Here is a 14077-nt window from a genome sequence, read left to right as displayed (position 1 = left end):
TTCACAATAGCAAGACTGTGGAACCAACCTAGATGCCCTTCAATAGTCGAATGGATAAAAAAAATGTGGCATTTATACACAATGGAGTATTACTCTGCATTAAAAAATGACAAAATCATAGAATTTACAGGGAAATGGATGGCATTAGAGCAGATTATGCTAAGTGAAGCTAGCCAATCCCTAAAAAACAAATGCCAAATGTCTTCTTTGATATAAGGAGAGTAACTAAGAACAGAGTAGGGACGAAGAGCAGGAGAAGAAGATTAACATTTAACAGGGATGAGAGGTGGGAGGGAAAGGGAGAAAGAAGGGAAATTGCATGGTAATAGAAGGAGACCCTCAGGGTTATACAGTGGAGGAGGTAGAGAGAGAGGAGGGGAGGGGAGGAGGGTGGAGGATGGGAAAGGCAGCGGAGCACAACAGACACTAGGATGGCAATTTGTAAATCAATGAATGTGTAACTGATGTGATTCTGCAATCTGTGTATGGGGTGAAGGTGGGAGTTCATAACCCACTTGAATCAAAGTGTCGAATATGATATGTCAAGAAATTTGTAATGTTTTGAACAACCCACAATAAAAAATAAAAAAAAAAAACTAAAGCCCTCTTGCATCAAAGAATACTATCAACAGAGTGAAAAGAAAAAAACCTGTAGAATGGGGAAGAATTGCAAATCATATATCTGATAAGAAGTTAATACCCAGAATACATGAAGAACATCCACTATTCAACAACACAATAACCACTCAGTTTAAAAAAGACTTGAATAGACATTTCTCCAAAGAAGATAGAAAAATAGTTAATAAGAACATGAAAGATCCTCCATGTCATTAATCACTGCAGAATTGCAAATCAAAACCACCATGAGATACCACCTCACATCCATCATGAACAGAAAATAACAAGTGTGGAAGAGAATATGGAGAAATTGGAACCCTTGTATGTTCTTGGAAAGAAAATAAAATGGTGCAGCTGCTATGGAAAACAGTGTGAAATTTCCCTTAAAAAATAAAAACAGAAGTATCATTGCATCCATCAATTTTATTTCTCAGTATATACCCCAAGGAAATGAAAGCAGGGTCTCAAAGAGATATTTGTATAACCATGTCCACAACAGTATTGGTTGTAATAGCCTAAAGGTGGAAGTAACTCATGCTTCCATTGATGGATGAACAGACAAATGAAATTGGTACAGACATACAATAGAATATTATTCAGTCTCAAAAAGAAGTAAATTCTGACACTTGCTACATAACATAGATTAATATAGACAACATTGTGCTGAGTGAAAGAAATTAGTCACAAAAGGAAAATACTCTATGATTCTACTTACATGAGGGATCCAAAGTAATCAAATTCATAGGCACAGAAAGTAGAATGGTGATTCCCGGAGGCCCTGGGAAGAAAGAAATAGGAAGTTATTGTTTAATGATTACAGAGTTTCAATTTTGCAAGTTATAAATGGTTCTGTGGATAGATGATAGATAGTGATAGTAGCACAATAATTTGAATGTACTTTACACCATCAAATTGTACACTTAAATATGGTTAAGATGGTATATTTGATGTTATGTTTATCTTACTATAATTTTAAAATATCACTCAAGAAGAACCAGAAAAAAATACAATGAAATGTTAACCATCTTTTCCTCTAAAAGGTATTTAAAATATTTCCCTGTCTTTTCATATTTCTCATAATGACTATGTATTACTATATAATTAGAAAAAAAAACTCAGTTCAAAATTCTTATATGAAAACTTACCAAAATTTGTGGCCATTAGATTTCAATTCATTACTTATTTAGAAGTTCCTGGTCAAGATAAAGCCATTAAACACAGAAGACTTTTTATAAAAAGAGAATGAATAGGACAATATTTCTCATAATTGGGTCAAATAGGAGTGAAGTTGCAATTGGTATCATCACTATCCATTATTTCAGATATATAAGGAGGAGGAATGTCACATCAAAGGCTTTTTGGTCTCCCCCGCCACCCCCTTAAGTAGGAAGGAGTTCCAAAACTCTCCTTCAACTTTTGAAGCAGTTCAATTCTGTAGGAGAGAAATCTCACCACCAGAAATCTAAACCATCAGTGGTGATAATATCTGATCATTTTGTTATGCAGAGAATGAAGAGACTTGACTCTGCATGTTCTGAGACTTGCACTCACTGACTTAAAAAAAAATCTATTTATTACTCTTGGGCTCACCAGATATAGGGAATCATGTATGATATTTATACAAAAAAATTATTTATTTTCACTGAATTTACTTGATCACATTACTTCCACAATGATTACATTTATAGCCTCTCTGCAGCCCTTGCAAGAGGCAGCTTAGTCTCCTCCAGCCCCTGGGTGAGCAGTCTCCTGGTCTTCATGGCCACTCTGGACCTTGCTTTCACCTTCTTGTTTAATCCACACTCCCCTCTTCCCACTTTTGAAACTCATATCACCAGATTATGTTACCCTCTGCCCCTCATGGTTGCTGTCAAGGGCCAACTCTCAGGGCATTATTTAGCTTCTGTATCACTGCTAAAACTCTCACTCGCATCCCACCCTGTTCTTGGAGATTCAATAACCATGCAGTGATCCAAAACATTGTTTTTATAAATGCTTTCTTCCAAGATGCATCTTTCACCCCACGCCACTCACTCCCTTGATCATACACACTGAGCTGTGACTACAAACAATGTTCACTCCTCCATATTCTCAAATTCCCCCCTTTAGTCTTCGAAAGCCTGGATTTCATTTGTGGTACTTGTTTAGCAAAATCACTAGTCTCGTTGAATCTAGATTTGGCACAGATAAAAATATTGGGCCAGGGAAGGCGGGGGGGGGGGCAGGCGGGTGGAAATAACCATATTTCCCAGACTTCACTTTCAATTCCTGAACTTGAACCTCCACCATTCATCTGCTATTAGTGCTCCCAGGCAATCACAGGGCACTTCCGTTCACCTCCCATTCATGTGAAGTATTTGCATTTTCTCTCCCTTCCTCCTGTACTCCCATCCTCAGCAGTCAGAAGAGGACTTCCACACATTCTCACTCACCACTCTCAATCTAACAGCAGCTGCACCCCATACTGTGCCTTGTCATCTGATACCAGAGCTGAACTGCACAAGTCATCTAAAACCAAGCACTCCATTCTTGCAGTAATTCCACCTCTGTCTACTTGAGAATATTGCGTCAGCCTTTCTCCCTCCTCTTTCAAATCTCTTCCTTCATTAAGTTTTTTGCTCTCCCTTGGCTCAATCCTATTTATAAACATGACATTCTTTCTTCTATCTCAGAAGAAATTCTCTTGAATTCACTGTCATCAGCAGTGATTGCCCTTTCTTAGCAATATTTCTGAGAAAATTGTTTCTACTCAAACTTTGAACTGTGTCTTCTCATTTCCTCTTAACAAGCTTAAGAGTTTTGCCCCATGACTCCACTGAGGTTGCCCTTACCAAAGATGGACAAACCCAGCAGACAGCACTCATGGGGAGGACCTACCAACAGCACCTAGCCCTCCCTTCTCTCTTTTATCCCAGGACACAATACTCTATTGGTTTTCCTATCACAGATCACTCCTTCTTACCCTTTTTGGATGTTCTTCTCTTCTAGAACTCCTTACTGTTAGAATATGCAAAAGTTCTGTCTCAAGTTCTCTTTCCTTCTTCCTCTACACTCACTCCTTTCATTCAATTAATGGTTTTAAATACCACATATTCATTGACCATTATTGTTCCCCAAACTCTTTTGAATTTCAGAGACATATTTTCAACTCTAGCTTGGTATCTGCACTTTGATCACCAAATAAACATTACATTCCCAACACACCCCGATTAAAATCCTGATTGGTCTCAATTACTGACTCCACCTTCCCTGCACAGTGCAATAAAAGGTCAGCCCTTGGATGAGCTGTGAATTTGCTGAGAAGGAGCAGATGGGACAACCTGAAGGGATGCACCTTGTGGAAGGAACTTGGCCTGGGCTGGTTAATGCACTCAGCTTTTACTTCCTGCACCTGCATTTGCAGACCAGAAAGTCATTTCCTCTGTCAGCTGTGATTTAGGGGAAATGGCTCTGTTGAGACACTGTGGAATTTCTGCTGTCTGTCTGTGGCACAATAACTAATGCTTGTTTTTTTTTGTTGTTTTTTTTAATGCAATTTCCTTTTACATATACTCTGGCTACTGGCTTGCAAGAAAGAGAAAGGCATTGCCAGACAACCAAATGCTTCCAGGCTCCTGAAAAGGGTTAAAAAGAAGCATTTCAAACATGAAAGGGCTAGTGAGGCTTAGGCAAGAGGATTACAAGTTCAAAGCTAGCTTCAGCAACTTAGCAAGGTCCTAAGCAATTTAGTGAAACCCTGTCTCAAAATAAAAAATAAAAAGGAATGGAATAAATCAACAAATATATGAAAAAATGTTCAACATGTCTATCAATTAGAGAAATGAAAATCAAAAGTACTCCAAGATTTCATTTCACTCCAGTCAGAATGGCAGCTATCAAGAATACAAACAACAGTAAGTATTGGTGAGGCTGTGGGGAAAAGGGCACACTAATATATTGCTGGTGGGACTGCAAATTGGTATAACCACTATGGAAAGCAGTATGGTGATTCCTTGGAAAATTTGGAATGGAACCACCATTTGACCCAGCTATCCCACTCCTCGGTTTATACTTAAAGGACTGAAAAACAGCATACAGGGACACAGGGACACAGCCACATCAATGTTTATAGCAGCACAATTCACAATAGCTAAATTGTGCCCTTCGATAGATAAATGGAAAAAGAAACTGTGGTATATACACACAATGGAATATTACTCAGCATTAAAAGAGAATAAAATCTTGGCATTTGTAGGTCAATGGACAGAGTTGGAGAATATCATGTGAAATAAAGTAAGCAATCCCAAAAAACCAAAGGCTGAATGTGGATGCTGATCTATAATGGGGGTGTGGGAGGGAGCATGGGAGGAATGGAGGAACTTTAGACAGGGCAAAGCAGAGGGAGGAGAAGGGAGAGGGAATGGGGGTAGCAAAGATGGTGGAATGAGATGAACATCATTACCCTAGTACATGTATGAAGACATGAATGATGTGAATCTACTTTGTGTACAATCAGAGACATGAAAAATTATGTGTACTATGAATTGAAATGTACTCTGCTGTTATGTATAAAAAATTAGAATAATTAAATACATTAAAAAATTAAAAGGATGGGAATATGTCTCAGTGGTTAAGTGTCCCTGGGTTAAATTCCTGGCACCAAAAAAAAAAGTCATAAAGATTCTTTGTGTGATATATACACCTACACATACACACACATGCATATTTTTAAATCTATATTTTAAAAACATTGTATTATTATAATATAAAAATATTATTATAGAAAACTTGCAGACAAAAAATTAGATAAAAAAAAGAGAGTAAGAACTACTTACGGTCCACTAAGAAATAAATATCACAAAATTTTTATGCCTTTGGGCTGGGGATGAGGCTCAAGCAGTAGCGCGCTCACCTGGCTTGCGTGCGTTCCGGGTTCGATCCTCAGCACCACATACAAAGATGTTGTGTCCGCCAAATACTAAAAAATAAATATTAAAATTCTCTCTCTCTCTCCCTCTCTCTAAAAAAATTTATGTCTTTGTTTTTCTTCATAATGAAGTTTTATAAAGTGAAAGCTTTTAAAGTTTAATGAAATAATCTTTGTCTGATAATACTTGAGCAGTCTGGTTTTTGCCTTTAAGTTGAGACGCCTAGGTGTATCCAGAAATGATTTAGCAAGACTGGTGGCATTGTGATCATTTTGGTGGTGCATTCTCTATCACTCATGTTCTGTGGTTAACTCAAAGATGACTTCTACATGTACTAACTTCTGTTTTTCTTTCAATCTTGTTTTAGAACTGGACATCTCTGTACTGTGCCTGTCTCCCACCTTCCCTTACACAAATGACTGACTCCCACAGTAAACCATCATCAGTGAGTGCTAGCCTTTATCAAAGTCAGGAAACAATCCCTCATATCTAGGTATAGTGCAGCAACATGTGATTGATGGCAGGATGGAGGAGAGTAGATAAGGCCAGGATGAGGTCTGGAGCTAGCTGCTCAAGTCAGTAAGGCACTTTGCAGGGCAGACAATCTGCAGGTACTAGGGAAATTCTGTTCTGGCTAGCAGGTCATCTCAAAGGAGATGCCAACAGGCAATTGCATAGTTCTGATAAGTGGCTGGTATTAGAGATGGAGGAGGTGGAGCATACCAATAGCCTAACAGAGCAAGGAGGGAGAAATAATAATCACTTTCCTTTATTGAGTAAATGCTAATAATAGTACCTGACTCATAGAACAGTAGTGAGCATTAAGCAAGATGAAGCATGTACGACTTGTAGCAGAAAGGCTGACCCATAGAACATGCTCAACTAATGTTTATTAATGAATAATAAATGCTGTTTACTATTACAGTAGTCCCCCTTATCCACAGTTCTAACTTTATACAACATCAGTTACCTACAGTCAACTGTGGTTCAAAAATATTAAATGGAAAATTCCAGAAGTTCAGAGACTCAAATTGCATGCTGTTCTGTGTAGTGTAATAAAATCTCATCTATCCTATTCTGTCCTGCCTAAGATATTGAATCATCCCTTTGTCCAGCATATCCATGCTGTATATACTACCCACTTGCTAGTCACTTACTAGACATCTAGGTTATCAGATCAACCCTCAGGACATCAGTGCTAGTGTTCAAATAACCCTTATGTAGTAGCCCAACACTATACCTCAATGCCTATATCATTCATCTCACTTTATCTCACCACACAGGCATTATACAATCTCATATCATCATTAGAAGAAGAGTGAATACAATAAAGTAAGATATTTTGAGAGAGATCATATTTACATAATTTTTATAAAAGTATATTGTAAGCTGGGTATCATGATGCACACCTGTACTTCCAGCTACTCTGGAGGCCGAGGCAGGAAGATTGCAAGTTCAAGGCCATCCTGAACAACTTAATGAGAACTTGGCTCAAATTAAAACAAAAAGGCCTGGGGCTGTAGCTCAGTGGTAGAGCATGTGCCTATCATGCACAAAGCCCTGGACTCAATCCCCAGTACCACACACACAAAAGTATATTTTTAAAATTGTTTTATTTATTGTCAGCTATTGTTAGTTCTTACTGTGACTAACTTATAAATTAAGCTTTGTCATAGGTATGTATATATAGGAAAAAGCATACAATACATAGAGTTTTGTATTGGTTACAATTTCAGGTATCCATTGAAGGTATTTTAATGTATTTCCTATGGATAAGGGGGGACTGTAATGTTAGCTGTTATTATTCAGCACAGGTGAACAGATGGAGTATCATTGGAGAGGCAGGCACTTCCTTGACTTGTTACCTTAGATAGATGCTGCCTGCTGAGGAATTCTCTCTGCTTTGTGACTATTCACTTCCTATTGGATCCCAACTTCTTGCTCCCAGGTTCTTTCTACTCATGGCATAGTTGGTGACCTGGATTCTATCCCTGACTCTGTCACATCAGCTCTATGAATTTGTGCAAGTTACCGTTCCCTGCTAGACTTCCATGCAGCTCTTTAAGTGCTGGGTTGATGAATTTATGAGTTTTTGTTTTTACTTAATCCTTAGGGGAAATGTCTTCCTTTGTGAGCTAGAGAGCTTCAGCTAAGTCTCATTTAAAAAAAAATAAATAAACTGGGCAGAACAATAGAGATTGATGAAATTTTATTTAAGAAATCCATATTGGCCATCTACAATGTTTCATGAATTAGGGATTCTGAGATAAAAGTTATAACCTGGTCCTCAAAGAGAATTAAGTGTGTACAAGGACAAAGAAGAAATTATCACAAATCATTTCATTATATTCTGGGGTAAAGGAAAGCTATCATTCCCAAGAAATGCCAACCGAACAGGATGAAGTGGCCATCCACTCTGGTAGAGAGCAGTAATGTAAATGAAGTTTTCCCCAAAGAATTCATCAGTTGGGTCTTAAAAAAAAAAAGTAGGTCACATAAGAAAGAGATGGTCTTCCAAGCATTTGGTGATAAAGAGTGTGACATGTCTGAGAACAAGCACCCCTGGTGTTCAGGTTCTTCTGGGGTATTAGAGAGAGGTAAATGGTATGGCTGGAGAAAATGCAGCTGGCAGATCGTGAAGCCTATTAAAATAAGTGCTGAAGGAATGAGAAGCATCTGAATAAGACGATGTGATATAAACTGCTGAACACAGCCCTAACCCAGACTAGGGGCTGAGATCAGAGGCTGAGGACCTGAACCTCGTGAGAACTGACATGTATGAGTAGAGTCAAAAGATATCTAGAGAATTGAATCAATGTGACTTCAAAATCCATTAGGTATTATTAAGTTAAGAAATGAGAGATCCAGGGTGATCCCCATGTGTTCAGCCTGAGCATCTGGGTGGAATTTAGCCCAATGGTTTTATGAGGTAATTATTCAGAAAGAGAGAAAAGTGGTGGGGAAAAAAGAAAGAAAGAAAAAGAAAAGTGGTGGAAAGCAGATTTGGAATGTATGAAGTGGGCTGAGAAAGAAAATAAAAAAGGAAGGCCAGCCTTTTTACAACTAAAAATAAAAAGAAAAAAGGGGAAAAATCTGGATGAAAAGTTAAAGAATTGTTCCTATCGGAGTTCGAAAGAGTCTCAGCTTCCTTCTCAGCAGTTAGGTGGGGTTGACTAGAGTATGATGCTTGCTCCACCCTCAGGGTCAAGTTGCTAGAGTGGGAGAGCTAATCCCTTAGGTGAAACTCCAGGAGGTGGGGTTTAGGCTTAGGTGGGCTCCAGGCTCTTTGCTGAATGCCAATTGATCTAGAGATTAGATCAGCACAACTCCAGGGCCCAGCAACTGCCCAGCAACTGCCCGTCCACGCTGGAAAACTGCACACCAGGTTCCACTCATGTGATGGTGGAGTCAATTCTTGGTCCACCATTGTTGAGAGCCACAGCCAAAGGGGCCCCAGCAAACTTCCAGCTGATTGGCTCACAGCTGTCTCAGATTCAGTCTCTAAAAAAAGTTTCTCCCACCCCCTTTCAAATTCCAGCCAGCTGTGTCTCTCCCAGCCAGTCCTGCAAGCAGCTGGATTGGAGGGGGAGGGGAGATCAGGGTAGGTTTCCAAAACCAGTTTCCCCTGTGTAAACCTCTCTCCTCTCCATCTTTGATTATATCCTGATTACTTAGGCATGTTCTATGCCGTGCAATGTGGGTTTGCCAGGCCTATATTTTGGGGCAATCTTGGGTTTTGCAGGACTCAGCTCCCTCAGATGCCAGCCCCTCACTGTAGCTGCAAAATGCTTCCTTCTAATGTCCTCTGCATGCAGTTGGGGTAGTTGGGCTTCTTTTCTGCATAAGGATTTTATGCAGTGTGCCTTTCAGTTTAGTCAGGCAGTGTCTTTGATCTCTAGACTCTCCATATCCAGACACACGGACTCCTAAAAATGGGGGTTCCTTTAATTCTCCTATCCTTCCGCTTTGCTCATGGAGGGACCACTCTGGCAGGTGCCTCCATGTAACAGCAGCTGTAACAGCAGCTGTGGGACTTCTTTTATTCTTTTTCTTTTTTTTAATTTTTAAATATGGCCATTTTATTATTATTTTTTTTGTTCTAATTAGTTATACATGACAGCCAAATGTATTTTGATTCATTGTACACAAATGGAGCACAACTTTTCATTTCTCTGGTTGTACATGGCGTACACACCACTCGTGCAATCATACATGTACCTAGGGTAATGAAGTGCGTCTCATTCCGCCATCTTTCTTACCCCCATGCTCCTTCCTCCATTCTGCCATCTTTCTTACCCCCATGCTCCTTCTTCCCCTCCCTCCCCTTTGCTCAATCCGAATTTCTCCATTTTTCCCACTCCACCCGTCCATTATGAATCAGCCTCCACTTACCAACAACACATTTAGTCTTTGCTTTTTTGGGATTGGCTTAGCATGATATTCTCCACTCTGTCCATTGATCTGCAAATGCCATGATTTTATTTTCTTTTAATGCTAAATAATATCCCATTGTGTATATGTACCACAGTTTTTTTTTTTTTTTTATCCATTCATCTATTGAAGGGCATTTAGGTTGGTTACACAATTTAGCTACTGCAAATTGTGCTGGTATAAACATTGATATGGCGGTGTCACTGTTGTATGCAGATTTTAAGTCCTTTGGGTATAGATGAGAAGTGGGATAGCTGGGTCAATTGGTGGTTCCATTCCAAATATTCTAAGGAATCTCCATACAGCTTTCCAGAGTGTTTGCACCAATCTCCAGTGCCACCAGCAATGTACAAGTGTACCTTTTCCCCCAAATCTTCACCAACACTTATTATTTATTTTTAAATATGACCATTTTATTATTTTTTGTTCTAATTAGTTATACATGACAGCCAAATGCATTTTGATTCATTGTATACAAATGGAGCACAACTTTTCATTTCTCTGGTTGTACACAATGTACACACCATTTGTGCAATCATACATGTACCTAGGGTAATGCTTGTGTTCTTGATAAATGCCATTCTGACTGGAAGGAGATGAAATCTTAAGAGTATTTTTTGATTTGCCTTTCTCTAAGTACTAGAGATGTTGAACATTTTTCATATATTTGTTGATTAATTGTATATCTTCTTCTGAAAAGTGTCTATTCCACTTCCTTAGCCCATTTACTGATTGGGTTATTTGTTTTTTTTTGGGGGGGTGTTAAATTTTTTTAATTCTTTCTGCATCCTGGAAATTAGAGCTTTACCAGATGTGCATGTGTTAAAGGTTTTCTCCCAATCTGTAGGCTCTCTCTTCACATTATTGATTGTTTCCTATGCTGAGAAGAAGCTTTTTAGTTTGAATCTATTCTGTTTATTGATTCTTGATTTTATTTCTTGTGCTTTAGGAGATTTCTTATTTTATTATATCCAATTTCCTGAGTCCCCAATCTTTTTTGAATGTTCAGTATTAAATTCCAGTAAAGTACACCCAACACATACACACTCTTTTTTTTTTTTTTTCCACCTACCTTGCTCAGAAGCACATATCTGCTTTCTTGATTTCATGCCATGGAGTAGCCAGGAAAGCCACCTTCTCTTTCCACCATCTTGAAAATCCCTGTGTACCTCCTTACATTGGATTTTTATATTTTAATTATATATATATATTATTATATATATATTTTAGTACTAATATTTTAGTACTAATAACACCATAGTTTTAGTACTAATAACATATTTTAGTACTAATAACACCATAGTTTTACCTAATGCATTCTACTAGCATTTTCAAAAGAGTAACATATATATAATTCTGATGATGTTCTTCACAGAAATAGAAAAGGCAGTCATAAAATTCATTTGAAAAAATAAGCTCAGAATAGCCAAAGTAATCCTCAGCAAGAAAAGTAAAGCAGGAAGCATCAAGATACCAGAACTTAAATTATACTACAGAGCTATAGTAACAAAAGCTGCATGGTATTGGCACCAATAGAATAGAAATAGAAATAGAAAACACAAACATAAACCCACGTCAATTCAGTTGTCTCATGTAGCCAGTTGAAATTAGACCCCTATTTCTCACCCTGAACAAAACTCTATTCTAAGTGGATCAAGGTCCTAGGCATTAGATCTGGGACCCTGTGCCTAATAGAAGAAAAAATAGGACCAAATATCCATCATGTCGGCTTAGGAACTGAATTCCTCAACAGGATTCCTACTGCGCAAGAATGAAAATAAAGAACCAATAAGTGTAATGGTATCGAACTAAAAACCTTCTTCACAGCAAAGGAAACAATCAAGAATGTAAAGAGAGAACCTGCAGAATGGAAGCAAATCTTTGCCCTCCACAACTCCAGGATATAAAAAGAATTAAAAAACTTAACACCAAAAAAACCAAATAACCCAATAAAAAATGGGCTAAGGAACTAAACAGATACTTCACAGAGAGTAAATACGATCAATCAACAAATATATTAAAAAATGTTCAACATCTCTAGCAATTAGAGAAATTCAAATTAAAACTACACTGAGATTTCATCTCACTTTAGTCAGAATGGCAACTGTCAAGAATACAAGTAACAATAAATATTGGTGAGGATGTGGGGGGAAAAGGCACACTTATACATTGATAGGACTGCAAATTGGTACAATTATTATTGGAAAGTAGTCTGGAGATTCCTCAGAAAACTTAGAATAGAACCACCATTTGACCCAGTTATCCCACTCCTTGGCATAAGCCTAAAGAACTTAAAATCAGCATACTATACTGACTCAACCACATCAATGTTTATAGCAGCTAAAATCACAATAGCTAAGCTATGGAACCAAGCTAAGTGCCCTTCAACAGATGAATGGATAAAGAAACTGTGGTATATATACACAAAAGAATATTATTAAGTCATAAAGAAGAATGAAATTTACCAGTAAATGGATGGAACTGGAGACTATCATGCTAGGTGAAATAACCCAATTCCAAAAAACCAAATATGTGGTTACTAACACACAATAATGGGAGAGGGGAGAATAGAAGTTTATTAGATTTAGATAAAGGGGAATGTAGGGGAGGGAAAAGGATGGGAATAGGAATGACAGTAGAATGAATCAGACATAACTTTTCTATGTTCCTATATGAATACATGACCAGTGTAACTCCACATTATGTGCAATCACAAGAATGGGAAGTTGTACTCCATGTATGTATAATGTGTCCAAATACATTCTACTGTCATGTATAACTAAAAAGAACAAATAAATTTTTAAAATAATTATATATGCCCAATAACCTTACATAGAAGATGAAATGCATTAAGCATTTTTTAAAAATCCAATGAAAGTTTTTTTAAGAGAGAGAGAAAGAGAGAGAATTTTAAAATATTTATTATTTTTTAGTTTTCAGTGGACACAACATCTTTATTTTATTTTATTTTTTATGTGGTGCTGAGGATCGAATCCAGTGCCCTGCGCATGCCAGGCGAGCGCGTTACCACTTGAGCCACATCCCCAGCCCCAAAAGTTTTTTTTAATCATAGTATATTCAGAGAAATAGAGACAGGAAGAAAAACAATTAGCTGCCTACAACAACCACATAAATTTATGAATTTTTATCTATGCCATTTTATGCATGTATTTAAAAGTTTTAATTATAATAGTTGATATTTAATCAATTTTTCACTCAACATTTCCTGTGCTGATACTACTATCCTTCATTCCAGCATGGTTTACAGGCAGACTATAATTTGTTTAAACTTTCCCCTTTGTTAGAATGCTTGAACTTCTTGGTTATTATAAATACCTTTGTGATGAATATCTGTGTGAATTTTTTCCCTACTTAGAATTATTTCCTTCCAAGAATGGATTCCCAGAAATGGAGTTACTGGACATGACCATTTTCTCAATGACCTTTGGCATAAGATACATCAATGGTGCTTGACCAGATGATGTTGGAGTTCCCCATCCCTCAATGTAGAGGTCTTTGTGTGTCTTAATCAGACCAACAGAAGGGAGCCATAGCTCTCATTCTGGGACAATTCACCATTTTTGTGATTCTATTTCAAAAAATATTGGCCACCTTCTGCATTCCATCAGTTTTATAATAATTCAAAATGAAATGTGTAGCATTTCTTTTTTTTTAATTTTTTTTAGTTGTAGATGGACACAATATTTTCATTTTTATGTAGTGCTGAGTATCAAACCCAGTGCCTCACATGTGAGAGACAAGCACTCCACCACTGAGCTACAATCCCAGCCACTTTGTAGTACTTCTTTATTCATCAAATATATTCTACATCTGTAACTAGGAAATTTGACAGGTGATATTATCAACTGGTCGATGTAACCCAATACCAGTGAAATTCAGAGACACTGCACTGGTTTAGAAAATATCCACGTCTCAAATGCATTAGGGCAACATAGCTACATTTGGGTGTCACTGTTTTTGCTGTATCTGCATGTTACTTGTAGTATTATTTGTTTCTTAATTCAATAGTAAATCATCTCAGTTTCTTTTTATTTAGTGTCTTCCAATAATATCTATAAAATCAGAGTTTTTATGAAGTAATTATAATTTTTGCTCACATC

The 14077-nt window shown here is 37.5% G+C and overlaps 1 protein-coding gene across 5 annotated transcripts in view; it reads right to left on the bottom strand.

Moving 5' to 3' along the window:
• The window catches only part of Alpk1 (alpha kinase 1), a 136499-nt gene that overhangs the window by 119921 nt on the left and 2501 nt on the right, over positions 1-14077 (bottom strand). For all 5 annotated transcript variants that reach the window (XM_048813740.1, XM_015484654.2, XM_048813742.1 and 2 more), the window contains exon 2: positions 1334-1396. The gene's annotated coding sequence lies outside the window, so the exon portion shown is untranslated. The remainder of the gene's footprint in view (positions 1-1333; positions 1397-14077) is intronic.

The sequence above is a fragment of the Marmota marmota genome, unplaced genomic scaffold (genome assembly GCF_001458135.2).
Source record: "Marmota marmota marmota unplaced genomic scaffold, marMar, whole genome shotgun sequence".
Taxonomy (NCBI): Eukaryota; Metazoa; Chordata; class Mammalia; order Rodentia; family Sciuridae; genus Marmota; species Marmota marmota.
Note: the sequence above shows the minus strand (reverse complement) of the source record. Positions and strands in the feature narration are given on the sequence as shown.